Raw genomic sequence first — 27,782 nt, 5'->3', positions numbered from 1 at the left:
AGAAGTCATCTGTTCAAAACTACCCACCTCACACATATCAAAGCAGTATTCACTACCAACAAAGCCAGAATGCTGAGAGACATGGACCTGTTGGAGCGAGTCCAGAGAAGGGCCATGAAAATGATCCACAGAACAGAACAAGGACAAGCTAAGAGAGCTGGGGCTCTTCAGCCTGGAGAAGAGAAGGCTATGAGATGACCTGATAGTGTACCATAGTACCTAAAGGAAAAAAGGAACAGATTCTTTAGCAGGGTTTGTGGTGACAGAACAAGGGAAAATGGCTTCAAGCTTTAAAAGGGTAGATTTAGGTTATATAAGGAAAAAACCTTTTACGGTGAGGGTGGTGAGGCACTGGAACAGGTTATCTGGTGATGTAATGACATGACCTTCATTAAACCAGAAGACTACCATCCTTTTATCATGATTCAGACTGGGTCCCAGGATGCTGCAGCAAGGAAACTAAAGAATGTTAAAAGGGACTTTGCATCCCTTGGAAAGATGTTGAAGGGATCAGCGGCGCAGGTACTGTTCTCCTCTGTCGTCCCAATGGGTAGCTGGGACCCAGAAAGAAGGAGATGTCAGATAAACGACTGGCTGAAGGAGTGGTGTCTTGATCAAGGCTTTGGGTATTTTGATCTTTGAGAAACAGGGTGTTTGAGAAACAGGGTATGTGGGCTTCTGATGGACTCCAACTGAGCAAGTGGGGCACTGGTGTTCTGGGGAACAAACTCTTGATTGCCATGGCTTTAAACTAGGTTCAGAGGGGGAAGGAAGAAGAGTTAGATGTGACAGAGAAGGGCTGGGGGATGTTGCCACTGTTGGTGATTGCAGGGAAAAACCTCTTCAGTTGTCCCACAGGATTGTGCAAGGACTCTTAGAGAAGGTCATGTTGCCGATACCCTGTTCAAAATCTTGCGTTCCCTTAGGGGTAACTGCACCTGCTGCTTCCCTAAGGTACCTGTATTCCAATGCACATAGCATGGGAAATAAGCAGGGTGAGCAGGAGATTGTGTATAGTCACAGAGCCATAATCTCACTGCAATCACGGAGCAACTGTGGGACAGTTCGCGTGACTGCAATGCTGTCATGGAGGACTATATCCTTTTTAGGCAAGACAGGTAATGTGGAAGAGTTGTCCTTTATGCGAGGGAACAACTAGAATGTATTAAGCCCCACTTGAAGGACCGCGAAGAATGTGCGGAGAGCTTGTGGGTAAGAATTAAGGCGTGGGGTAGCATGAGCAACACTGCTGTGGGGTATACTTTCAGGTCACCAGATCAGATGAAGTTGATGAAGCCTGCTACAAGGAGCTGGAAATAACCTTGCAATCCTGAGCAGGGCCACATTCCCACTCTCTCTTGGCTGCAAAGCCAGGTGGAGGCTTAAAGACTCAGGTGGCCTGCAGCACATCCCAGGAAGGGCTCGTTCCTGCAATGCACTGAAGATAGTTTTCTACTCAGGAGAAGCCAACAAGGCAGGGGGTGCTTCTGGATGTGAAGGTTGGGGGCAGCTTGGGATGCAACGATTGTGAGTAGTGGAGTTCAAGACTTTGAGTGGGAGCAGGACTGCTACCGTGGACAATCAAAGAGCCAATTTCGACCTTTTCCAGGACCAACTGGGAGGTGTCTCATGGGGTAGAGTGCTAGAAAATAAGGGAGACAGTGAGAGCTGGGCAACATTTAAACTGCACTTCTTCCAAGCTCAGGATTGGTGCAGCCCTAAGAGTAGGAATTTGGGGTGGCAGGAGACCTGTACGGATAAACAGATTAGATAGAAGGGAAAAAGGTCTGTGAAATGGAGGAAGTGGGCCTGTTCTCTTGAGAGGGGTATAGGAGTGTTGTCATGGCCTGCAGGGCTGCATCAAGGAAGACTAAAGCCCACCTGGAGCTAGCAAAGGAGATAAAGGGTAATACGAAGGTTGGGGTTTTTTTTGTGGGGTTTGTTTGTTTTTTTGTTTTGGTTTGGTTTTTTTTTTTTTTTTGGGGGGGGGGGTGTTAAAATAAAAGGAAAATGTGGGTCCTTGCTGAATGAGGAGACTATTCTGATAACCAGGGTATGCTAGGAAGGTGGAGACGCTGAATGCCTTCTTTGCTTCAAGACTCCTCCTCGGGACTCCTGGACCCTAGAGGGAAGAAAGAAAGCATTCACAAAATTGAGAGCTACCCTCTGGCTTAGATGAGGGTGGTCTGGGAGTGTCTCGGTGGATCAGTGTGCACAAATCCATGGGCCTTGATGGGATGCATGCATGCGTGCTGAGGGAGCTGGTAGAGGGTGGTGATCAGTGGCACAGAGCCTGGTTGGAGACCTGTGACTAGCGGTAGTCAGTGCTGGGTCTGGTATCCAGTTCTGGGCTCCCCACTACAAAAAAGACAGGGATTACCTGGAAAAAGTCCAGCGGAGGGCCACAAAGATGATAAAGGGCCTGGAGCATCTCCCATATAAGGAAAGGTTGGGTGACCAGGATCTGTTCTGCTCTGAGAAAAAGAAGACTAAAAGGGGATCTCATCAATGTTTACATATATCTTAAGTGTGGGAGACAAAGGGACATGGCCAACCTCTTTTCAGTGGTCTGTGGGGACAGGAGAAGGGGAAATGACCATAAACTGGAGCACAGGAAGTTCTGCACCAATATGAGAAAGAACTACTTCACGGTGAGAGTGATGGAACACTGGACCAGGCTGCTCAGAGGGATTGTGGAGCCTCCTTCTCTGGAGATACTCAAGACCCATCTGGATACCTACCTGTGCAGCCTGCTGTAGGAAGCCTGCTTTGGCAGGAGGGTTGGACTCAATGATCTCTAGAGGTCCCTTACAACTCCTACAATTCTGTGATTCCATGGTTGATGCCCTGTCCCTGGAGACTTTTCAAGGCAACCTGATCTAGCTGTGGTGCCCCTGTTCATTGCAGGGGAGTTGGACTAGATGGCCCTCAGAGGTTCCTTCCAATTCTGAGAATTCTATGATTCTGTGATGAACAATGTACACCTGAAGTCTAGCAAACTGCTGGAACATGAGGAAGCTGTAAGCTAAAACTATTACTAAAACTATCAGTGGATGTAAAAACGCATATATTTTCACTTTCTTGTGAGTGCATCTAGGGGATGCTTGGTGCTTTCAAATTGCTCAGAGAGCTGCACTGTTTGTATGTTTCACAGAAGAGCCACCATAGTTCCATATCGGAGGACCCATATGGGTCTCAAACCATCATCTGCTTGACTTAAAATTTTGGAGCCAAAAAAATGACTACAGGTTTAGTTAATACTTATACCAGATCATTGTGGCTCAACAGCAAGAGCAGCATACATTTTACAGTGGCAGCACAGTACTGAATTTTAAGTTATTTACTTACCTAGTAGACTTCAGTGCCCAGCTGTTCTTCTGGATCCCCTAATGAGAGCAAGTCTGCAGCTAAGCACTGTTAGTGCTTTCTGTCTTTTCTCAGGCAAAGGGGCTATCCTGTCCTGATTAATATGGTTACACTTTGCTTTATGCCCAATTTTGACTATATCTGTACACTGAACATAGGCAAGACTTCACAGGAAGATAGGTTTGCAAGAAAGGAGGTGGCAAGAACAAAGACAAAACATTAGTGTCAAGGACCAGAGCTATACGAAGGCGATTGGGAGAACAATTATTTTCCCTGCTTTATACCATTGCACTATAAAAGCTATGAGTTCAAAATATTAGGTTTGTTGATTTGTTTTTTGTTTGTTTGTTTTTTCCCTTTATGATGCAAAGCAGCCCATTTCATCCATGCTATCCTATAGGTCAGATGATACTCTGGCAAAAGAATAACAGTCAATAGCCAAATTCCTCAAATGCAATGTAGCTTTTATTACAAGAATTGAATATTGTATTTCTAGTCTCTTCCATGTTCACTTAGTGCAGTCAAGAACTATTGAGAAAATGCTTCCAAAGATGTTGTGAAAGCTTACTTAAGACAAGAAAGCCTACTTTCTTTTAAAGAAAATTTCTTGAATGAGTTACTGTGGAAAACACAGACTGAAAGACAACTCTGAAGGTGAAGTGGGCTTATGCCCAAAGAGTCAGCAAAAGCACTAATGCTGAGGGAAGCCACATACATTCGTAACAGTAACAAAACTACAGTAGCAAAACAGGCCTCAGAAGTCTCATGGTCCATCCAAAATCGAAATCTTGCATGTTGACCGTTAAAACAAACTGTACCCTACATGAAATGCAGGTTGCTTTGCCAACAGAAACAAGAAAGTCAAAGGAAATTGAAAAGGAACAAAGTTGGGAATATTGTCTAAAAATGCTGAGAATTATCTGGACTGCCAAGAAACTACCCATCCTGATAATGAAATAGAGACTCCTTCCTGTTCTCCTTGGGAGGGTTTAGCACCAGACGACACACAGCAGGGAGAAGTGCTAAGCACCTTGCAGAACTCCTGCAGCGACTGTTCAGCACCGCGGAGAGCTACGGCTCCGGAACACTGGCAACATGGCGCGCGCCCAGCGCGCCCCTCAGCACTGCGGAGAGCAGCCACCCCAACTGCGACCGCGGCCGGGGCGCGCTCCCGCGAGTCACGCAGCAGCACAGCCCGACTGCGCAGCTCCTGCGGGCCACTCCGCACAGGCAGTAGGAGTGAGGTGCGATCCTCCCGCACCACAGCTCTTACCGAACATCTCGGCAGGGGTTTAGACGCGAGAAGCGTCTGTCCCGGGAGACACGCGTAAGTCAGTTGTCACCTTGATCTATTCAAGTCAAGACCCTCCCGGAAATAGAAAAGGGGAAAGACAAACAAACGTCAAGGCAAACTTCAAGTCATTAAAAATATTTCATACTTTAAGGAAATTTTTTCCACACAAAAATTGCTCTTGAAGCACAAAAGAAAAAAAAAATAGCAAAGTCAATTATTAGAAATCATTTTATGCAAGTACAATTACACTATCTATCAAAAATATAAACAAACTATCATCTTGGCAATAAAAATGAGCAGAAGCCCAGAAGAATTATTTTACTTCCAGGCAAGATTATGTACAGATCTTACAAGCAGTGAGCTTGGCTCTTTTGTAAACTCAGAAGCAGGAGGAAAAGTCTGTAAGAAGATTATGTTAATGCTATATTTAAGCATATGTAAGGACAGTGAATGAAATTCTGATTATACGCCCAATCCAAAAAAGGAAAAAAAAAAAAAAAAAAAAAGGCAACAAAACCCCACTCAGTCACTAATAATAGCTTTCAGGAGATAACAGGAGATAACAGAAGAAAAACTAGGTTGCATCAGAAAAAAAACAAAAAACAAAAAAACAAAAAACCACACAGTAGTACTCACTGTCTCTCATGACTTGCACTCATGAGTGCTGGAACCTACAGAAATTAATTTTCATACAAAAAGATAAACTACCCAAAGGCTTTCAGGCTAACAATCACTTTGCACAGGCATAGCAGTACACATTCTAAGACTTCTTTCCAACTTTTTGTCACTGTTGAAAGACAGAGCTGGGTTTCGCAAAACTTCCCAGATTTTTGCAAGGAGACTCAAACACCCTGGAAAGGCTGACTACACACAGTTCTTGCCACTACAACATTGCCTCTAGATCAAGCACATAAGGATAGGCTACAGTGTCACAACTGGATTTTCTGCAATTTCTTTAGCCCAGGTGATTTTGTCCCTTCACCTTTATTAAAGCTTCACTTTATTAAAAGCTTTAAAAACTCTTCCTAGCTCGCCAACTAGACCTCCATGCCTTTGTTCGACTCAGTTGCATTTTCCTGTTTCACACTCTTCAGAGCTGCGAACTCAGCAAACAGTCACAAATCAGTTTCTGATTACTCAAAGGTTCATTAGCGATGGTGGTACAAGCCTACCACAAACTCACAGATGGCAGATGTAGCCCCCAGAGCTCACCTTTGTGCTTGCTGGCAAACAAAGTGAGTCCAAACATGCTCCCAGACACGTGAGACAAAGCACAGAGCAGAGATAACCAGGGGATTGACTTCAGTCAGCACACTCCTGATTCCAATTAAAATGCTAACATGCACACCAAAACATTATTGCCAGAATCACTGCTTCTAGTTTCCAGCTCCTCTTTGTTATCAAAATACAGTATCACATCATACTGAACTTCAGAATATTGCCTGGCATTGGTCAGTAGCAGAACCATAGAATGGGTGGGTTGGAAGGACCCCAGGGATCATCAAGTTCTAATTCCCCTGGATAGACAGCATCTGTAAAAACACTACTATAGGAATGTCAGTATAACACACCTTAAATAAGAGGAAAGCTCATCTGCTCTCTGCACCTGAGCAATGATTTCACTGAATGTAAGAGTGCTTCTAACCAAGAGACAGGCTGCATTTCAAGAGCAGACAACAAAGCCAGTCTTCTGGGGTAATGGAAGTGTAGTGCCAGAGAGCTGTTCTGAAAACCTTTGTGAGGAGGAAAAATAAATTAAAAATAAAAATAAAAAGGAATGCGTTTTAGCCTACCTGGAAAGGATTATTCTTTGGTTTACTGTGGAATATGATCATAATTCAGAGCAGACACGCAGCCTCCTGTCCTGTCTGCGCCTCCACATCTGCCACAGAGCACATACATTTTGTGCAAATTACAGACATGATAGGTTCAAAGGGCTGAAAACCTCCATGGATCAGTGTCCAAAATGGGATGTTCAACCAGGTCTGAAGCATAAGTTAAAAAGTGCTACTAAAATTTGAGTAAGAAAAAAATACATATGCTATCTCTCACAGATTAAAACCACCACAAACACAATCTCTTCTGACACACTGCTGAATTCCCTCATGCAGAATCACTGAAAACACATAAAACGTGTACGCTGCAAAGTTCTTTAAACTTGATTAAAGACTTCCAGGACTAAACAAAAAGGCAAATACCTAACAAAAAAGACATTTTCCTCCTCCTTCAGTTTCCCATTGTGAACTACATCTCTGTGTATCAGGAGCAAGCTAGAAAGCCTGGGCAGCAGAGGAAGGTTATAAATCAGGCTCCCCCACTAAGCTAGCTTTTAAGAAGTTTCCCACAAACGCAGTAGAGCTCAGCCATCTAACATCCAACTGCTTATGCTCATAACTCCCATTCTTTCAGATACTTAAATATAGCAAGTCTAAGAACAAAAGCAATGTTGAAATGTGTAATTTTAGTCTGTTTTCCATTGGCATACATTTTTCCCTTACTGTTCTTGTAATAGCACCTATAGCAAGCCAGGCCACCTCCAGCCTGTTGGGGAGGGCTACACTTTTGCTTCACAAGGAACAGGGCAATTCTGCAGAGACTTTCCTTCCCACTCCACATCAATAGCTGCTTCACAAGCCTCCTAATTTATCGTCTATGCCTTGGTGCTTGCATTGTCCCCATCTGGATTCTTCTACCAGACCATCCACATTTATGTTCCAGCTAATCTACATGTGCGTGTAAAACTGTACTAACAAAAAGACAGGTTTGCTAATGGCCTTGAATCCTAGATCCTACTATGCCCTAACTAGGATTCACATATTTTCTTTTTAATTAAGTACACTCAATATTTGAGCTGAAAAAATTAAAGCTCATTTTAATTCAGAGTTTAGACTTTGTAAGCAAGTTTTCTTTTATAAACATCTGCATCTAAAGAAGTCAAAGATAAATTTCCTCTCTAATAGTTTGATTCCCAAACACTACAGTATAATTAAGGTAGGAAAAAAAAGGTAGTGAACATTCAAATTTAAAGACTCACTTGTTAATAAAGATGACAATCTGAATAAACCTAATAACCTAAATAAAAATCAACCTAATTTTAGACATACTGCACTACTGAATAGTAGAAGTCCTTCTGAATGAAAGAGGCAGGCAATAATTATGTCAAACTTAAACAGACAAAACAGTAACCTCAACTCCTAGCTGAGGTTACCTCAAAAACCTTACGTAAAAACTTCACTTTTACATGCTGTCATTAATAAATGAAAGAAATAGATGTTTTCCATGCTTTCTTCTTCTCTTTTTGATCAAGTTTTAAAAAGTTCATCTCTTCCCAGGGCTGATATGACAAATTTAACAGCAGAAAGTAGTAGGGAGGAGTCACCGGGAAATTACGAAAGCTGGTATATGCAGTTTGGAACAATCATAAGTTGGCACTGGTATAGTCCTAACACCTGGCATTACCAAAGTCCCCCTCATAAAACTGACAGTATCATAACAACAAAAGCAAAGCAATTGATTAGATAGTACATCTGGACATGTAGCTGCAAATTCAAGCTCCTCACCAAATGAGGACGTCTTCTACTTTTCTTTAAATTAAAAATCTAGTATATTCCTCCTCCACTTTCTCAAAATGAGAATACTTCAGATATTCAGCATCTTAGCCATAAGGCTCAAAACACAGGACCAAGAGCTCCATTGTGCTAGAATCTCTTAAAAAGAAAACGACAACTAAATGCAAAAGTTGGATTTCTTGTTCCAGTATATCTCAATAGAGAAAAGCTTCAGAAACCAAACTGGAAAAGAACATCCAGACAAACATCTTAAATCTGTGCTGGTGAAAATGGGAAAGAGACAATCCTCTTTAATTCCCAGAACAAACTTTCCTTTTGCATCTTTGCCAAAAGCACTCCACACAGAAAAACTCTAATCCACAGGGTTACATGACACCTACAGAAGAGCACTTTCCTGAACAACTGCAGAAGTCTTTACAGTGATATTTTAAATTTTTCCTTGTTTCCCACTCACAAGCAGGCTTGCTCCTGTCCCCTCTGCCTTCACCCCCCAGGGTCAAAAGGAAAGAGAAGGTGGCCAGAGCTGGCCTGTTTCCTCATAACTATGGCAATGCAAGACTGCTGGCAGGCTGCTCCTCCCTGTCCCCATGAAAGAAAACAAAGAAACTCGCTCCTCCTGGATCGCCTTGCAAAACGTGTTTTCCTGTTTGTCTTTTACCACCACGATCCTCTGATATCTAACAGTATCTTTCCACTCAGTCAACAGGTCTTCCTCTCACTGGAGCAATAATCAGATAATTTCCTCTGCTCAGATGTTTGTCCCCACAAAAAGCTTTGGCACTTACCTTTGACACCTCTACCCTCTTGTCAGACATCATCACCTCCTCAGCGTATTGACCAATTTCCTTCAGGGATATTGATAGCATGATGCTTTATGCAGTGAGAAATCAATCTAAGAAACATACGGGGGTGGCGGGGAAAGACAAGCATTTGTTCACAGAGACAATTCTGCTTTAAAAGCACAGGCAGTATCCTCAGCATGAAGTAGAAACATAAAGAGACCTAACCCTACCACATTAGGGAGTAAATTTGATCCTACACATGGTTAACTTATCCCCATCTACTTCAGGCATATAAATAAATAAATTTTAAAATGAAATAAATTAAAAAAAAAAATCACAAGCCACGAAGATACAAAACTGTGAGCTAAGTCACCAAGTACAAAAGAAAGAAGCTTGCAGTCTCTGCACTTTGCAGTGCTTCTGCAGATGCTCTGTATCACATACACGAAAAATTAGTGCTTACAGTCTACCAACAGACACTTCACATGCTGACAGCAGCCCGACATCTGCAGCCAGAAGACAACTGGGGGATGCCCCTGCAGCCAGCTTCTTCTCTCAGCTCATTGGCAGAGGCTGGACATGCAGCCGAGGTGACAGCACTGAGTCACCGTGCTGGCAGCCAGCCCCAACCAACTCCCACAGCCACCAACACAGGGCTCCAGTGCACAGCTCAAGGTAACCTCTCCAGATATTGCACCAAGCTCCCTTTGCATGGGAAATGTTCAACCACAGGAAAAGCAGAAAGATCCCAATTCCTTCTGCAGCCAGATGCCCTTCAGAGGGACATGGTCTCAGTCAAACTCCACTCCCAAGCAATTTAATATCTCTTACCTCTGCGGTTTGCTGGGCTTTTTGTTGTTTTTATTTATTTATTTGTTTTCCTATTGTTTAATTGGCTGGGCTTTTTTTTTTTTTTTTTTTTTTTTTTTAAATTTTCATGTGTGCTGCTGCTCACCTACAGACCCCAACGCTCAGTCAATTCCCACAAGATTCGTAAGACTACTGATGGCCTTTGCAAGAATTCAGACTGCAAAAACAAGTATTTCTCATACCTATCATGCAACCAAGATTCATTAAAAGAATAGGGAAAAAAAAAAAAAAAAAAATCACTCTGATGTTAGGTAGTAGGAAAGACAAAAAAAAGTAAGCCACATTGTGTGCAAATGGGAGAGAAGCTTGCTAAAAAGTATAACTTCATTTGCTTGCATAATCAATTTGTCACACATTGTTGTACTGTTTTTTTTTTTTTTTTTTTTTTTTTTCCATGCAGCATTTATGTTATAAAGGCATTTCCTTTAAAACCAACGTATATAAGCAACAAATAAGCCTCTACAAATAAATACAATTCAAAAACAGTTAATCACAGTACTTAAACTGAAATCCACAACATGGCAGCTGGATGGCCAGAGTGCCAAGCATTTACTGGTTTCAGAAGTTGCAGAAACAGCATGCGTTGTTCAGACCACAACCTCCGATGTTTCAACATCTGATGGATGGTACTATCCTGAGAAGCAACACCCACTGCTAGTCTGCTTCCATCAAAACACTATGGCACAGAGGAGCACCAAGCCACCAATCCACCTGATTCAACACATCTCTCTGCGGGTATATCTGTCACTGCCAAGCCCCAAACTTCTGAAGACACAGATCATATCCCAAGTGCTTGCTGCCCCCTTACCTAACAGAAGCCTGTCATTTCAAGGGAGGATGTCTGACCAGATTACAAGCAACCCAGGGCTCAGCAAAGGGCATACTGTTTGCCCAAGAGCAGGAGTGCCCAAACTGATTCCAGTGCCACCATGCTGTGACGATGCCAGATCTGAACTAATAAACCCAGCCACCTAAAAGATTTTACCAGCTTCAATCAAAACAGACTTCGCTTTTAAGGGAGAAAAAAAAAAAACCCTCCCACTTTATCATGATAAGTTAAACACACTATGGAGGACTTATGTGCTTATAGGAAGAGAGGCCTACCATCAGAACCTGTGGCTCTGTACTTCTGCTCACAAACCAGACAGCACAGAAAGGGCAGAGAGCTTTCATTAGAGCAGATAATTCAAAATAAGCCAGGGTGAAATAGAAAAGTGGCTGGAGAAATGCATTTCATAGCTGTGCTTGTGAGCTATGAAACACATTCCTCTTCAAACACCAAGAACAACATCCTCGGAACCTTCTCAGAACTCAAGTTTTCAGAAATCAAATTCTCCTATTGAATGTGACCACATAAGCCAAGCCTCTTGCTAGAGCACAAAACAAGCACAGAGTTGGCACAGCTCCGCTGCGCTCCCTGGAGCTGAGGAGCTGCTGCTTCGGCACAGAAGCCACAGGGAGAAGCTTTGGCAAGAATACTGGAAAAGAAACTTATGTGCCAGGGTCACAGCCTGTCTGATAAACTGTGTGGTAAAACTTGAAATCACCTCACACAACCCTTTTCTCCCTTTTCCTTAATTCCTGAAATCCAAGGATTGTGTAGATGCACAGCAATGGGAAACCATCGCAGAAGGTCAGAAGTTCTGCCTGACAAAACTGAGCATGGGCTGGCTCCAGGCAGTTCTCCACACAAGGTGCAGGGAGCTGCAGCATAGGCAAGCAAGCAGCTTGCAGACCTCCCTTCAGCTGAGGGCAGTGCCTCCAAGCTGAATTCCAGCAAACACGGCAGTTTTTTATGCAGTCAGTGGGGAAGATGGGCAGCTAGATGGCTGGTGGGGATTTTTCCATGCCATTGTGCCACCTCATTAGCAGGCATTTTCCTCTGATCACTGCAAGTGTACGTGCACGACTGGCCAAGAGTACATTACTCACTGTAGGAAGAAAGTGAAACAGAGAGAAGACTTGGCAAATCCCTGAAAGAAATATCACAGACATCCTAAAAGTAACAACACTCATTCAAGACACGACTGTTTACACTACAAGACTCATTACAGGGGAGGCTTGCCTACTTTTAGAGATAGATATCACTACAATTGAGTGCTAGATAAACCCAAATAATTATTCTAAAAAGGCGTTGCATCACGAATTATTGTAAACATCTCCAGTTCCCTGTGGGCTGCTTCACTGCTCCTCCTGCTCCTGCGGTGCTGCAGCCTCCGTGACATACAGCTGGCAGAGCAGAGGCAGCCAGGGCTGCTGCCACAGCACACACGCACCGAGACACAAGGCCACATTATTAGCTGTGCTATGGAACCAGCAACTTGTAATCGATCACCACAAGGATTGCCGAGGAATAAAAGCGCCCCAAGCGCCACTTGCAGAGCCCCGTGCCGCGGCGGTGCAGGCGGATCGTGTTCGGACAGCGCAGCGCGGAAACACCGCCGGGTTCCGCCTGAAAGAACCTGCGGGAACGCAGACGTGCCCGCTCCCAGGGCCGAGGAAAAGCACCGGCCGGGCGCCCGCCTCCACGGAGCAGCCCAGTTCTCGGCCGCATAGCCCAGGGAAGCGCCTGGCGGCGCGCAGATCGAACCGGCCCTCAGCAAGTCTCCCGCCCTCGGCACCCCGCAGCCGCCCCTCCGGACCACAAGCCCAGCAGCGCCTGCCGCCGCGGGCTCCGCCGCTTCGAAGGGGCCGCGGACAGCGATGCCAGGAGGCCGAGCCCCAGCTGCCCGAGAGAGGGAGCTGCGATCCCAGCCGCACCGGGGGGCTCCGGGGCCGGAGCTGCCGCCGCGCCGCCACCCCCTCAAAATGGCTTCGCCACCGCCGCGGCCCCTCGCCGGGCAAGGCCGCCCGCACCCCCCCCACACGCCGGCCGCGCCGCACTGCGCCCGCCACGCCGCACTCTACAGGTGAGGGTCCGGCCCCGGCACCTGCTGCCGCGCTCGGACCCGGACGGGTCCCGCGGGGCGCTCCCGCCGCCGCCCCCCGTCCCGCCTCACCTCTCAGAGCCGCGCCGCCGCCGTTCCGCCGTGCGCGGCCCCCGCCGAGCACCGCCACGGCTGCCGCTGCGTCGCCGCCTCCGCCAGAATCCGTGCGTGCCTGCGCGCTACCGGGACAAGCGGCCGCGCGCGCACCCGCCCCTGCCGACGTGCAAAACCGCGCCCGGCCTAGCGGCGGCGCGAACACCGCGTGCGGAAAGCGGCGCAGATTGGCTGAAGACGGCGGGGCGGGGCGGGGTGGGGCGGGGCGCGCTGCGGCGCTGCGGCGGGGCGGGGCGGGGCTGCGCTGCGCTGCGCTGCGGGAGGCGGCGCGAAGGGGGTGCGGGCGTGGTGCTGCCGCAGGGCTTGTGTGTGTTGGCACCGCGCCGCGCCTGGGCTGGGTGACGCGGGAAAGAGAAGTCATCTTCCAGTAGGAGCTTGGGCGGGGCAGGGCAGAGCGTGGCGTGCCCGGACAGTTTGCTAAGGTAACGTCCGCCTGACCTGTCCTCTGGCGCAACCAGAACCCTGCTGCCCAGCAGAAGTCCCAGGCGGGCGGCAGGAGGAAGCATAGAATCATAGAATCGCTTAGGTTGGAAAAGATCTTAAAGATCACCGGGTCCAACCACAACCTGACCGTACCGTCCTAACAGCCCTCCACTAGATCGTGGCCCTGAGCACCACGTCCAAGCAGCGGACAAAGAAGCTGATGGGAGCCCAAGTGCAGAGACGGCCACAAGTGAAATGGCTGCAAGCAGTCTTCAGAGGAAAGCAAGAAACAAAACATACCTCGGATTCAGGAGCATGCTTTTAGCAGGTGGAAAATAATTTCACAGTTTAATACTGCAGTAATCCTACAGGGACCCTGCTTATTCTGCATCGGATGCCTGGCTTGCATCAGTCCCTGCAGTTAACAGAAGTGCCAAGAGACCTGCTGAGCCTTTGGACCTGAGGAGCCTGTGGAGAGCCCAGCCTCAGCTGCATGTATTCACAGAGAGCGCAGGATGAAGGTGGACCCATCTGCAAAAGCAGCAGATCTGTGCCCAGAAGCAAAGTGAGAGCTGGTAGATTTGAGGAAGAAAGGAAAAACACTGTGTACATCCAAGCATCTGTTAGGCCAGTAGGAGATCATGGCTTCTTTTACCTTTTATCCCATAATGCCTCTGAAAGACTCGATTTTATTTTTCAGCAAGGTCACTTTTTTTTTTGAGAGCCACAGAAATACCAATTATACATCAAAAAAAGGAAAGAATGGCTGCATACCGCTCACACTCTCCCTCCTTAGTCCCTGTGGCTGTGACTGACTGCACAGTCAGCAGCATCAGGAGGACTGAACCTCTTTGTTTTCAAAACCATCTCAGAAGCAGATAAGTGGATCCAGCCGCATAGGGCAAAGTGTTTTCTGTAAAGTACCTCCACACAGGCAGCAGCGAATTTCATCTGCACTTCTAGTGGGTGTTTCATGGCTTGCTATGCAAAGTGTTGCTCATGTGTTCAACCTGAATGGAATTGGGAAAGGTTTAAATAATTACGTCAAAAATGGATTCTTGCACAGTCTGCCTGCAGGCTTGTAAGGGAAGCATGTCTTCATCTGGGGAAGTGAGGTTTCTGAGCAGTGACTTCTGTTTTGCCATCAGCATTTGCAGAACTTAAAACAAGCCCAACAGGGCACAACAGAAAGTAGTGGTGCAGCTTCACATCTATTTTGGCCTCACTCTTCCAAATTTTGCTGTTTCTCAGCCCCAAAGGCCAGTACTGCTCCTTTCCTCCCATCTATCTGAGTGCTTCATCAAGCCCCATCATCTCATCCCCAGCCACAGCTGACCACAGACATTGATTGATCAAGCAAAAATCTTAATTTTCCAGCTGTTTATCTCTTTGAGGTTACTGAATGAACATCAGAATTTATTAAATAAGCTATGAGCTTATTTAATTTGCCTTCAGATAATATTTTTTCATCCAAGAAGCCACATTAGACACTACCAACTGCAGCCTTTTTGCCTGGTGTGGGAGTCACCAAGCTGCCCAGCACAGCACCCCTCTGCAGGCCAGACTGCCCCCCAAATGTTGGAGAAGAAGTCCACTACATGAGGAGCCTGTGGAGAGCCCAGCCTCAGTTGCATGTATCCACAGAGAGCTCAGGATGAAGGTGGACCCATCTGCAAAAGCAGCAGATCTGTGCCCAGAAGCAAAGTGAGAGCTGGTAGATTTGAGGAAGGAAGGAAGGAAAAACGCTGTGTACATCCATCTGTAGGAAGTCCAGGAGTCAACACTGTCCTCAATGCAGTAAAAAAGTAATAGCTGTTCTGCATGCCAGTATTTCTAGAGAAAAGATGTTAGATGTGAATTCAGTGAAATGCAGAATATATGCTGGAAATATATTAGGAAGACGCTTCTACCAGGCAAGTAGAGGGACACGTGTCCATCATGTGCACCAGCACCAGGACTCTCTGAAAAGGGTCAGATAGACCCAAACTACAGAAAGTACTAGATAGATGGAGTGGAGAGGTGGCTGCAGAGCTTTGCAGCCTGCCTGCTCTCCAGAGCAGAGCTGTTCTGCAAATATAGCCACCACAGATGCTGTGCGGACCACAGGGAATAGTTTCCTCACCCAAAGTGAAATCTGAGCTGCTGCTGACTCCAAGACATAAGCAAAACCTAGGAGCCACAGAATATTACAGCAAAGGAGAGAGTATCCAAAAACGCAGTAACCAACACCTAAAATCAAAATGCTATGGGGTGAGAGGCCCTCCTGAAACCACCACTCCTCACATACATCCTCCAACTGCATGAGAGTGCCCACAGCCCCGCCAGCAATACCCAGCCTCCAGAACAATAAGCTGTTCATTAAGGTGGTGAGGATCAAAATCGAGCAAATATTTGAAGAGCAAAATTTGATTATACCATATGCTTTTAACTGTGATTTTCTATGGTTTTTGAGCCCTGTCATTTTATACTTTGTCTACTCATCTGACAAGCTGGCAAGTGCTCACATAACGAATAGCAAAGGAAAGTTGACAGTAATCTTATTGCAGCGTGCAACTGGGCAATGAGCTACATGCCCTGTGTCAGGGAGAAGCACGACCACTTAGCTATCAAAGAAGTGTTTTATATACATCTTTCAGATAAAAATGATCTGTACTGCTGTATCAAACACCTCAGTATTATTAAGACCTCACACTAAGTGCTTAGTTCACTTTCTCACCCATTTCTCTAGAGTGCTAAGGTGTTGTTACTGCATTGCATTGAGCTTCCTCCCTAGTTGTTCCATGCACACACACAGCACCAAGCAGCTGCTCTGCTTGCGCTTGGCTTGTTCCCTCACCCATTTGCTCCTGGCAGGGTAAGGACTTGTGCACAGATTTATGGGGAGGATGAAGCAGATCAGCACAAAAGGCTGGGCTGGAAACAACAACCTATTTTTGTACATCCTCCTTCAGAGGATGTCCTTCTCCCTGCCCTGCCTAGGAGCAGCATCGCCTGAAGGCTGTAAGCAGGCAGCTCTTGGTTGTGGGAAGCTTCACCTCCAAGAAACCTTCACCTTTCTTACTGTATTTTTTCAGCTGAAGAAATTTAACACTAGCTCCTATTTGAGGATTTTTTTTTTTTTTTTTTTTCATGATCAGCAGTAAGACTCCATTTCTCCCCTGTGGACTGGTACAGAGATGAGTATGGGGTGGGAGACATGGCGTTCTCCCTAGGTTCTTGCCCTGCTGAAGGACTGGTCCAACCCAATGCTGTAATTTGGTCCCCTGCTTATTGCTAGGATGAAAAGCATGCCTTCCCTGAAAAGCACTGGCCTTGCAGAGCTGTCCTGATGTAAAACAGTTGCTGGTGTTTAGGAACCATCACATTTTTTTGAACCATTTCCTCCTTTTTTTCCTAGTTTATATCTAAATCTTCTATTTAAACTTTTTTTTTTTTCCTCTGCTTCATTTGTTATTTGCAAGCTTGCTTTAATAAAGAAATGGATTTTTAACAAGCTTTTGTCAAACTCCTGAGACACTGCAAAGATTAGGCTGTTGCTTGTAAAACTGTGTGTAGCACTTCACAAATGCCGTAAGCCAGAAGCACCATTAGTGTTTGCATACTCTGATAGAGTTTTCCAGCCCAGGTCAGCTCAACTTGCATGCTGGTCTCAATCCTTTGAGTCTCGATGTCTCAGGATGCATTTCGAGTCTCATTTGGCATAAAGCTGCCCAGTGCAGGACTTCTTTATAGGCTAATCCTATTTTGGTGGCCATGCTGTGGCCGTGGCCAGCTTGCCAGCCAGGGTGATGCCACTGGTGAGGCCTGTGAGCTTCCAAGGTCCCTATGGTATGTAGCATTTCAAGATCTGACATGACTATGAGCTTGCGTTGATATGACATAGAGCCATACATTTCAGAAATGACAAGCTCTTCCCAACAGTGTTTGTGCCTGTGATTTCGGGGAATTGTTCTTTGAAATCTTCCCTCACTCTTTGTGTCTGATCACAGGCTCTACAAGAGGCTGAAACCTCTACTTTTCTACTTTTTAACATCTCCCTCTGCACTGAGTGCTAATGTCTGCTTGCCTGCAAGTTCTGACCTACAGAGAGGAGTCCAAGGGGACAACACTTGGGCATCCCAGCAGCTTTTGGGGCATGAACCGTCCTGCTATCACAGTACGTCACTCCTGGTGGGCAGATAATGCTGAGTATCCATTCCGCACCCACCACATTGGAGTTGCACCTCATGCCCAGCGTGCCTTTCAATCCAGACCTGTGTCCAGAGCTCTCATCCTCACCCACAGGCTGTAGTGGTCACACTGAGTGACAACATCCCACCACATTTTCCTGCCTGCTTCTGCCCCAGCTGCAGCATGCCCACTAATCAACTTTAAAAGGAAAAGGAGAGCACACAAATGTTAGGATCACCTGTATTTCTGAGCAGAGGCCACTATAGAGCATGTAATTTAACTCTCCTAAAAATCACTGACACCTCAGTTATTCAGCATGTGTGCCCCACTCCTGAAGCTCACTGGCTGATACTTCCATGCTACTGAGATATCAAGTGTGGGTTTTTTTGTGAAATCAGTGTTGGCTGTAAAGACAGACTTGTGGAAAATCCAAAGGCAGTTTGCAGTACTGGGCAAAGTGGTTGTGCTGTGCAAGGGACAGCATAAAACCAACCTCCTACTTCTTAATATGTGTGTCTGTATTCCTTCCACCTTTTTTTGTGGGTGATGGATTTTATACCCTTGCAGATGTCAACATACAGTAACTCTTCTTTCTATGCGATTTGTAACATGAGTTTCCAAGGGCAGAGCATGAATCAGCACAGCCTGTCAGCTCCATGGCAGTATACTTGCAGCACCTTGAACCCACCAACTAGTCTAAGGGTGCCAAGTTGCAGCAGGATAAGGGAAAAGGCCTTTGCGGGTGTAATTGCTCATTGCAAATACAGCAAATAGAGAGTGCAAGCAACAGATTCCAGAGGGGAGACCCACAGGGATCTAAGATGGACATCACAATCTTCAACAACATAGAGAAGGAGAGAGAAGCAGGATGACAAAAGATTGTTGCTGGTACATTCATCAAGGTTGTAAAGACAAGGCCAAATATGAAGAGCTGCAGGAAGAATTTCTAACCAGAAGCTCCCCAGTGCTCTGCCCAGCGTTGCAGAGGGCACCTGCAGTCATCACTTGCTGTGCTTTAGACGGAGGACTTTCTCAACATCCACAGCTCTGCAGCAGTTAACCACTTCTCCCATAGTAATACCACCTGGCTCCCATGCAGCCAACAGATGAATTCATGAGTCAGGCAGTGGTTGTTTAACTTAGTGAAGTGGAAGGTGTTTAGATTAACCTTTGCATTGGTGAGCAGTGATTTAAACATATCCAGGACATCTGTAAACACACTCAGATTAAACAAATCTAAAATAGCTGTAAGCACAGGTACATCTTGTTGTCCCACTATACCAACACCACTTCCAGAGTTGAGCTGCCAGCTGCATCTCTGGGCCACAGCTTCACTGTCAGTGCAAGAGCTGAGTCTCTTTGCCACTAACCAAGAGAAAGAAATGCATCACGCTTGAGTGAGATGAACCCCCAGAGCAGTCATTTGGCAGCTCAGCAATGTCAGAGCACAGTTCCTCCCCTTTCAGCTATAGCATTGTAGAGTTTGACACAGGCATTCCACAAGGCTTTTTGCCAAATACTTGAAGCCTAACTCCCAAAGAAGGAAGCCAGATTATCAATCAGCAAATCCAGCAAAGTCTCTGTGCCTGAGAGCACGTAATGACCTCCGCTGGACATCACAAATCAGAGACAAAATAGGAAAAGTTGAGGCCAGGAGCTGCAGAAGGTGGACTCTGTTGGGATGTGCTGGGTCTGAGCAGCCAACTCACTGGGAGAGCCTTCCCTTCCTTTCAGTGTATTGGCTGCACCACCCATCTTGGTGTCATCACAAACTTGCTGAGGGTGCACTCGATGCCATCATCTATGCCATTGATGGAGATGTTGAAGAGCACTGGTCCCAAGAACGACCCCTGAGGGACATCACTTGTGACCAGCCTCCACCCTGACACAGAACCATTGATCACAGCCCTTTGGCTGCATCCAGCCAGCCAGTTCCTAATCCATCCAATAGTCCATCCTTCAAATCCACACCTCTCCAATTTAGAGAGAAGGATGTGGTGAGGAACCATGTCAAAGGCCGTGTAGAAGTCCAGGTAGATGAGATCCGCCACTCTTCCCCTATCCACTGATGCCATCACTCCATCACAGAAAGCCACCAGATTGGTCAGTCAAGATCTGCCATTGGTGAAGATATGCTGGATGTCTCAGATCACCTCTTTGTCTCATATGTGTCTTAACAAAGCTTCTGGGAGGATCTGCTCCATGATCTTCCCAGGCACAGAGGTGAGGTTTACTGGCCTGTAGTTCCCCAGGTCTTCCTTTCTCCCTTTCTTAAAAATGGGATTCTTAAAAAATGTTTCCCTTTTTCCAGTCACTGGGGACTTCACCAGACAGCCATGATTTTTAAAATATGATGGAGAGTGGCTTGGCAACCACATCAGCCATCTCTTTCAGAACCCTGGGACGGATATCATCCAGCCTCATGGACTTACACATGTTCAATTTCATGAGGAGGACTTGGCCTTGTTCTACTGTTACAGTGAGACAGAAACCACTCCCCATACCCTCATCTAGAGGCTCACGGTCCTGGCAGACATGGGAAGCCTGATCACCTATGAAGACTGAGCCAAAGCACTCTTTGAGTACCTCAGCTTTTTCTGTGTATGAGGAAGCCAGCTCCCCATAACCTTTCATCAGGGGGGCTCTCTCTCCTTGGCCTGTCTCCTCCTGCCCATGGAAAGTCAGGGCGCATATGGAGCTGAACTTGGTGAGGGATGTGAAAGATAACAAGAAGGGGTTTTACAGGTACATGGGCAAGAGGAGACACACACGGACAACAGCCCTGTATTATTCCCAGGATACACAACCCTGCTTCCACTTTCTGTACATTTCCCTCTTTTTTCTCAGTTTAAGCTGCAGGTCCTTGCACAGCCACGACAGTCACCTGCCTCTCCTGCTCAACTTCTGATGGGGGATGTGGAGAGCCGTTGTGCTCTCATAAGGGTGTCCTTAAAGAGCTGCCAGTTTTGTTCTGTGCCCATGCCCTTAAGGACAGTTTCCCAGGGGATCCCACTCAGCAGTTCCTTGAGCAGCTGGAAGTTTGCTCTCCTAAAGCACAGGGTCCTAGCTCTGCTTTTTGCCAGGTCTTCATTCTTCAAGATCACAAACTCCACCAAGGCATGTCACTGCAGCCCAGGCTGCCTCCAATCTTAACCTCTCTAATGTTCTTCTCTGCATTGGTGAGCACCAGGTCTAGTAAAGCTTCACCTCGGGCTGGCCCATCTATTACCTGGACCAGGAAGATGTCCTTGATAGACTCCAGGAATCTCCTGGATTGTCTGTCACCTGCTGTGCCGTTGTCCCAGCAGGTATCTGGGTGGTTGAAATCCCCCATCAGGACAAGAGCCTGTGAGCACGACACCTCCTGCAGCTGAAGCAAGAAGGCCTTGTCAACAACTTCCTCCTGATCAGGTGGCCTGTAGCAGACCCCAACCACTAGGTGCCCTTTGCTGGACTGATCCTTGTTTTTAACCCACAAGCTCTCGACCTGATTGTGGCTGTTCCTCACATACAGCTCCTCGCAATCTATCCACTTCCTAACATGGAGGGCAACTCTCCCACCATTCCTACCCTGTCCATCCCTTCTGAAAAGCCCGTAGTCCTCAATCAGGGTACTCCAATCACGGAATTCATCCCACCATGTTTCCGTGATAGCAATTAGGTCATACTTTCCCAATTGTGCCATGGTTTCCAGCTCCTCCTGTTTATTTCCCATGCTGCATGCATTGGTACAGAGGTACTTCAGCCTTGTTGGCCTCGTTGCCTTTTCAGAAAAACCCTCCTTAGTACCTCCAGGACAAGTCTGGGTTTTCCCTTACTGCCTCCCAAGGTGACAGTGTTCCCATACACTTCTCTGTCACCCAATACACCCCCTTCCTCCATCATATCTAGTTTAAAGCCCTGCTAATCAGCCCAGGAATACTTCTAGTCAGTTGGCTCCTGTCTGCTATCAGCATTCCCTCTGTCTCAAGGCTGCATCCCAAGCCATAGTACCCAAAGCCAAGTGCGACTCCATTCACAAAGCCATTCATTCAGCATGCCCACCCTCCTCCTTTTATGCAAATCCCAGTCACCAACTGAGAGGACAGAGGAGAACACAACTTGCACTCCTGATCCCTTCAGAAGTCTTCAACACAGAGTAAACTGCATCCCAAGCATCACCAAGCGTGCCAGTGGCTTCCTAACACTGCTTGCACCCATGCTGTCTCCTGCAGCTTCCTGGACGTCACTGAGGCCTCCAGGTCCCTGTACTGCTGCACATTTGAGTTTCCCAGAGGCGATGACAGCCCTCCAGGATGTCTTGTCTGACTTCTTGTCTCCCAGCCATGCCTTGCTGAATTGCAAAGAGAGCCAGTATTAAATTAAAACATAAAAATCCTCATTTTACTAAAGTTGATGAGAGGTCTGGACCACGCTGGCCATGGCAGCAGAGCAAACCACTATGTGACACATAAGGGACAGAAGCAGCCCCACCATTGCACAGGGACAACGTGCTAGCCAGACCTGATGCACACATACTTGCACAGCCACAGGAGCATTTCATGTGCTTGCAACTCACAGCAAGTTCAAGCGGCGTATCAGCTGACACCATGCCAGCGCAGAGGTACTCTGCTGCTGGCACCAAACATTGATCATTAAAGCTGAGAAAACCCTTAGATTATGTTTTTATGCAAGTGAAACCAAGTGATCTGGAAAATCCCAGAGTGTTTGGATGCAAAGGTCTAAATCTTAATGACACTTCTGGCAAAGCTCTGTGTCTTGTTTGTGCTATTTAGCAACTTCTCCATAAGGAAGCAAACTGACTTTATTAAGGAAAAAAAAAGCTACTGCACAAATCCTCACCCCACTGTCTGAGTTTGACAGAGGTCAGTTGGGACTCAGTTCGTGTTGCTGGAGGTCCTCACCCAGTGGGGCTTCTGGACCAGGCTGAGAAGTCACCTGCTGCAGCTGCACCTCAGGCAACAGTGAGGGACTGGCCCCATGGGTGCTGAAGAGAGCCATTTATGTTGCATGTGTTTGGAAACAATGCATTTGAGGTCTCAGAGGAGCTGAGGTTTGCAGGCTAGATACAGTGCTACAGGCCAGATGTGCAACGCCCAGATCCCAGCTGCAGGTCTGTTTCCACCCTGAAACTCAGCTCACCCGTTGCCCAGAGGAAATGCCATCCTTCAGAAAGAAAATGGCTGGCTTGGTTTATTTGTCAAAATGAAAGCACAAAGCCAAGTACCACATTCATACCTTGCACTGAAGCAAGCAGCAGCCAAATGCAGAATCAGCAGATGCTAGTGTAATTATCATGTTGGGGAAGAGTTAGCATCACAGGCCATGGTTTTTTCCTTGCAAGAAAAAGTAAGCACAGAGATAACAGAGATCCAATTAACAGGGCTTTATGTGGATTTCCAAACAGCATGCGGCAATGCTCTTAAGCTCTTGAAGAATGCCCAAAAGCTTTTCAAGAAACTGAGCTTCTGCAGGATGAGCTAGAGACCTCCTGGGATGAGAAACTGGTTAAAGGTCAGGAAGTCAGGAGCAGGAGCAGGAAGGATGTCATCTCTCAGAGAAGGAATCCCTATGAGTCTGGCTTGTTCTGCATCTCCTTGGGCAACATGGAAAAATGCAGGACAAGACAAGGTGACACATCTCAGGAGGACAACAATCAAGGGCAGAAAAAGCAACAAATAAAGGATGCTGCAAAAAATTACTGTGAAATCCATGCTTCGGGGTAGAGAGATGCCACTTTGTCCTCAACAGCAAGCTAAGGTCAGGTAATTCACCTCTCCCCTCTCTTGTGCAATATGCAGATAAAAGCGGGGAGGAGGTGGTGGTGCCAATGTCATCAGCTTCTAAAATAATCTAGCTGCTCAGTATTACACACATCTGTATTTCATTGGGTTCCCCACTGCTGGTCCTGCTACATCTGCAAGGAACTCATTTTGAGTTGGCTTCAGATGTACTTGCACTATAGATGAAGAACAGAAGACACACCTATTGGGTACACAAGAGGCTTCATGAACTCCGGGAAACGCGAAGATCCACTAGGAAAAAAGTGCATCTAGAGGGGGAAATTATACCATACAAGGAAAGAACTTGCTACTTTTGCTGGAGCATACAAAAAGGAGGTCACTAACGCAGTGTCTCTGCTCTGCCAAGCACATTCAGATTCTGTCCCATCCTTTCTTGGGTGATAAAAGAAAGGGTCACTGTAGCTTGAACACCTCAGATCCCCTGAGGGCTGGGCTGGCCATGCACTCTGCACTAGGACTGCCAAGGAAACCCACAGTGGCTGTCCCACTCACAGCCTATCCCAGGGATGCTTGGGTGAGGAGCTGAGGTATTTTTTGTAAGCTGGGAGAGATCTCTGCAACCCCAGTAGCAAACCCACAGACTGCAAAGATTGAAGGCAGTTGATATCTTCATGGGGGTGGGCTGACTCCAGCTGTCACAGGAAGGGAGCCAGACCTGGGAACACTGCAGCCAGGGAACAGAGAAGAGCAACCACCCTGAAGCAGAGCCCCAGTGCTCCCAGTATTACCAGTACCCTGCGTTGGCTGCCATTGGTGAGGAGTGCAATCAACATACCAATGTGTGACTCAGGTACCCTGCCAGGGGCAGGGCGGAGAAACCTAGGAACCATCACAAGGAGCCCATGGCAGTCCCTAATCCTGCCTCCTCCATCAAGAAGTTGCAGTCAAGCTTAGGGAAGCACAGGCTGAAACAGCTCTGCATGGCTGGGAAGCAGCATCCCTCACAACTGCACATTCAGTGATTTCTCTTTATCCACAGTAAAAGAGGGTTTCATCCCCATGACAGGTGATTCCACTGCACAGATGAATGGCAGGATGTTGGCCCTTTTTGCAATACAAACGTGGATCATACAGCCAGAGCCCCCTGCCAGGGTCATGGGGTCTCATCTGACTCAGCAAGACTTATGGGAAAGCAAGTTAATCTGCGCTTCCGTTCTTCTCCTGTATAATTTGGTGCTGGTTTCATACTTCTTATGAAATAAGAAGTACCAACAGCAACCTCCTTGTTGTCCAAGAAAGGTACCACTCATATCAACAAATGCTGTCCTGCCTAGATACCGCGGTGCTGATGTTGCCCCACATCTCTCCACAACACTCCAACACACCGTCCCCAAACATTTAATGGCATAGCTGTGTTGACTAAAAGAAGCTAGCGAAGTTCATAGCTCCAATTGGAGCATGCACTACTTGGCATAAATAGTATTTTCTATTGGAGAAGGGGACCAGGGGACTCCTTGTACAAGATCTGCAAGGAAAGCTTTCTGGGCAGACAAACCTACAAGTGGATGGGAGGAGGAGGGAGTTTGAATATGCTCACTAAGGACTTGCTTGGGTTAGGCAAAGGGTTGGAGCCAGGCCCTGAGACTCACCTCACTTTCATCATACATGCACATGGGCCATAAAAGCCCCAGCTCCAGCAGAAACAGCACATGAGGTGCCATTGCTAGTGCCAGGAGAAAAATGAGTGTTGAAACAACTGCTATTAAAAAAAAAAAAAACGAAACCCTTTGCAATCTAGGAACCAAGGACACTGCTCATAAGCTGGGGGTAAAGGAGGATACCCTTCCTCCCTCTGTATTGGATGTTTTGTGTGTAGCAGAAAATATCCACCCGCATCACCAGATGGGCAGGATATTCTAGTTTTTGTTTTCACTGATAGTTCTGTGAACTGCCTTTAAGAACAAATCAGCAACAAAAAAGAGAACTGCAAAAAGCAGCCCAAAAAATTTTCAGCCCTGAGTTTGCAAAGCATATGCTGTTTACTCACTTATTGTGAAGTCTTGAGCTTCCAGGTCAGGCCCCCACCCTTCCCTCCAGCACAGTGACCTTTTACAGCTTGGGTGCTAATTTTTCCCACCCTGCTATCTTAGAACAAAACAAAGTAAAACAAAAACCCCCACAGTGGCATGAAAGCTTTTATCATCCTGAAAACATGCCAAATGCGAAGGCGATAGGCAATTCTGTGTCTCAGATGCCTTTTTCCTTGCATATTTTAAGTCCTTTGCACAATTGCAAGAATGGTGGGAGCAGGAGTCGCCTGCAAACAGCAGGCTGTGAACCCACAGTTTTAAACAATCATGCTTAATTGCTCATAAATACCCAGGGGACCTGCACGTTCAATCACCGAGCAAGTACCAGACATACAGCCACGTGGCACATTGAGCCTGAAGGCTGAGATGCCAGGACAGTCCCTGCTTTGATACTGGCCTGGGAGAGCCACACAGACCAAACAGCCTTGGAGATGCTTTTTGAGGATCTCAAGTGCTCCAATCTGGTTTTGCAAGCAGAAATCCCTTACCCACTCCATAGCCCAAACTGCTGGGCTTCTTCTAACAAAAACTGCATGGGTTGAAATAGGATGTACTCCTGTTGGGATTTATTTTTTCAGAGAAAGAAAAAAGCGGTCCCTTGGCACACAACCCACAGCAACATCTATCCCAGGACCCAGCACTTCTGCCAGCTAATGATCTGCCCCAACACTGCAGTTCAGACCATCCAAGCATTGATTCAACACAAAATTGCTTGGAACTGCCTATGAAGAGAGAAGTGCCTGGGCAGACAGGAATTAATACCATTTCAATTTGTTTTTGCCCCAGGGAGAAAACAAGGAGGAAACTGGTCTGGACTGGACGTACAAATAAGCCATGAGAGGCCCTAAAACGATGGTTCTGCCAGCCAAGCACTGTGCAAAATTGATAATGCCCAGGAAACTAGTGTTTGCCAAACAAAATCACTGCTCCTGCTGGGTCTCTGAGAAGTACAGTCTGCACCTCAGAGGGGAGAGATGCCCACAGCACACGACCCAGGATGGAATTTTACAAGCCTGCCTATGGCTTCTCTCCCAACTTTCTCACTGTTCCATGAGAGTGCAGAGCAGCACATCACCAGGGCTGCAGAAAGAAGTGTGAGAGCACAGGTCAACTGCTGTATGAGCTGGTCCTGCAAGGATGCCAGGACTCCTTTATGTGTCATGTACTATGTAAAAACACAAGACAAAAAGAAAGCTGCAGAACTGCACAGCGCAGAAGAAACGCAATAGAAGCACTCCAGTGTGTCACAAAAGCCTTCTTTCCTGCCCCCTGGCCTCCAGGCACACTGAATGCCCTATTCAATTGTAGTAGCAGGAGGACAAGAACATGAGGGACAATCTTCATCTACCTCAGTCCATCCATTGTCTTCACCTTCTTCTCTCAGCCTCCATTCAAGCACAAAGATCCCACCTTTCTCAGGATCCAGCTAGCTACAAGATAGAGGGTAAGCAGTAAACTTACAGCCAAAACAAACACCATGTCTTACACATGCTGTTGGGAGTCACAAAGCACTCCAGCAGCTTCAGGCCAGCACTTTGGATCTGGAGTCGGCTGGGGGCAGGAATGGCTGTTAGCATACAGCATCCCTGTCCCAGGGCCATCTCCTGTTCTGTCCAGTCTGGTTCTCAGAGCTCAAAGTCTGGTATGGACTAACAGAAACAATGAGAGACTGGAAAGAGTGCAGGTGGGAACCAACTACAAGGTGGGAAGACATTTTGAGCTCTGACACCACCACAGCCCTTACAGATGCTGCTGTGTGCTGCCTGAGGCCCATAGGGCCCACAACACAAACCTCATGGCACTGACACAGGAGCAAACATTTGGCAGAGGAGAGGAGAGCACAGCCAGTCCTCTACCAGCCCCAGAGTGACGAGGTGGAGGATGGGACATGGCCAGCACCTGCCTGTGGCCCTTGCCAAGACTCTTCTGCCAGACCTTGGCAGGAGGAAAGGTGGCACAGTGGCATTCTAACAAGCACCATCAGCAGTAAGGTCTGCATGGCCAGGGTTTAAGAGGCAAGCATTACTGCCTTTGTTAAACAGAGCCAGCCCAGAGGAATCAAAAAAAGCATACTAGACATGCATAATTAAAGATGCCTGCCAGTTCCCATTATAGCTGTTTTAGGCACTAACTTGGATAGGAGTCAGCTGCAGCTCCCATGTTGCTTTCTTAAATGTTACAGATCTTACTCAGAAGTTGATCTGAAATAGGAAGGCTGGTTTTCTAGGTTAAGAAACACTGGAAAACTTTCTGTGTTTCAAAAGGCAGTGCCGTTTGGGAGTTTTACATAGGGATAACCTTCAGGACTTCTCCAGCACAAATTGCAGGCACCAGGAATAAAGGAGTTAGAGGGAAGGACCAGCTTTCCTTAGCTCTGATGCTCCTAGGCAACTGACGGTAACAAACCCATGCTGCCTGTGAAGAGCATATCCT

General features: G+C 46.8%; 1 protein-coding gene across 4 annotated transcripts in view; it reads right to left on the bottom strand.

The window, feature by feature from the left end:
- ADARB1 (adenosine deaminase RNA specific B1) overlaps nucleotides 1-12,919 on the bottom strand; it is a 63,142-nt gene extending 50,223 nt beyond the window's left edge. For 3 of the 4 annotated variants that reach the window (XM_042874578.1, XM_042874580.1, XM_042874577.1), the window contains exon 1: nucleotides 12,881-12,919. The gene's annotated coding sequence lies outside the window, so the exon portion shown is untranslated. The remainder of the gene's footprint in view (nucleotides 1-12,880) is intronic. The other variant, XM_042874583.1, reaches the window with a different exon arrangement.
- Nucleotides 12,920-27,782: the final 14,863 nt, after the last annotated feature.

The sequence above is a fragment of the Lagopus leucura genome, unplaced genomic scaffold, assembly GCF_019238085.1.
Source record: "Lagopus leucura isolate 7727_CA_CO unplaced genomic scaffold, USGS_WTPT01 Super-Scaffold_100012, whole genome shotgun sequence".
Taxonomy (NCBI): domain Eukaryota; kingdom Metazoa; phylum Chordata; class Aves; order Galliformes; family Phasianidae; genus Lagopus; species Lagopus leucura.
Note: the sequence above shows the minus strand (reverse complement) of the source record. Positions and strands in the feature narration are given on the sequence as shown.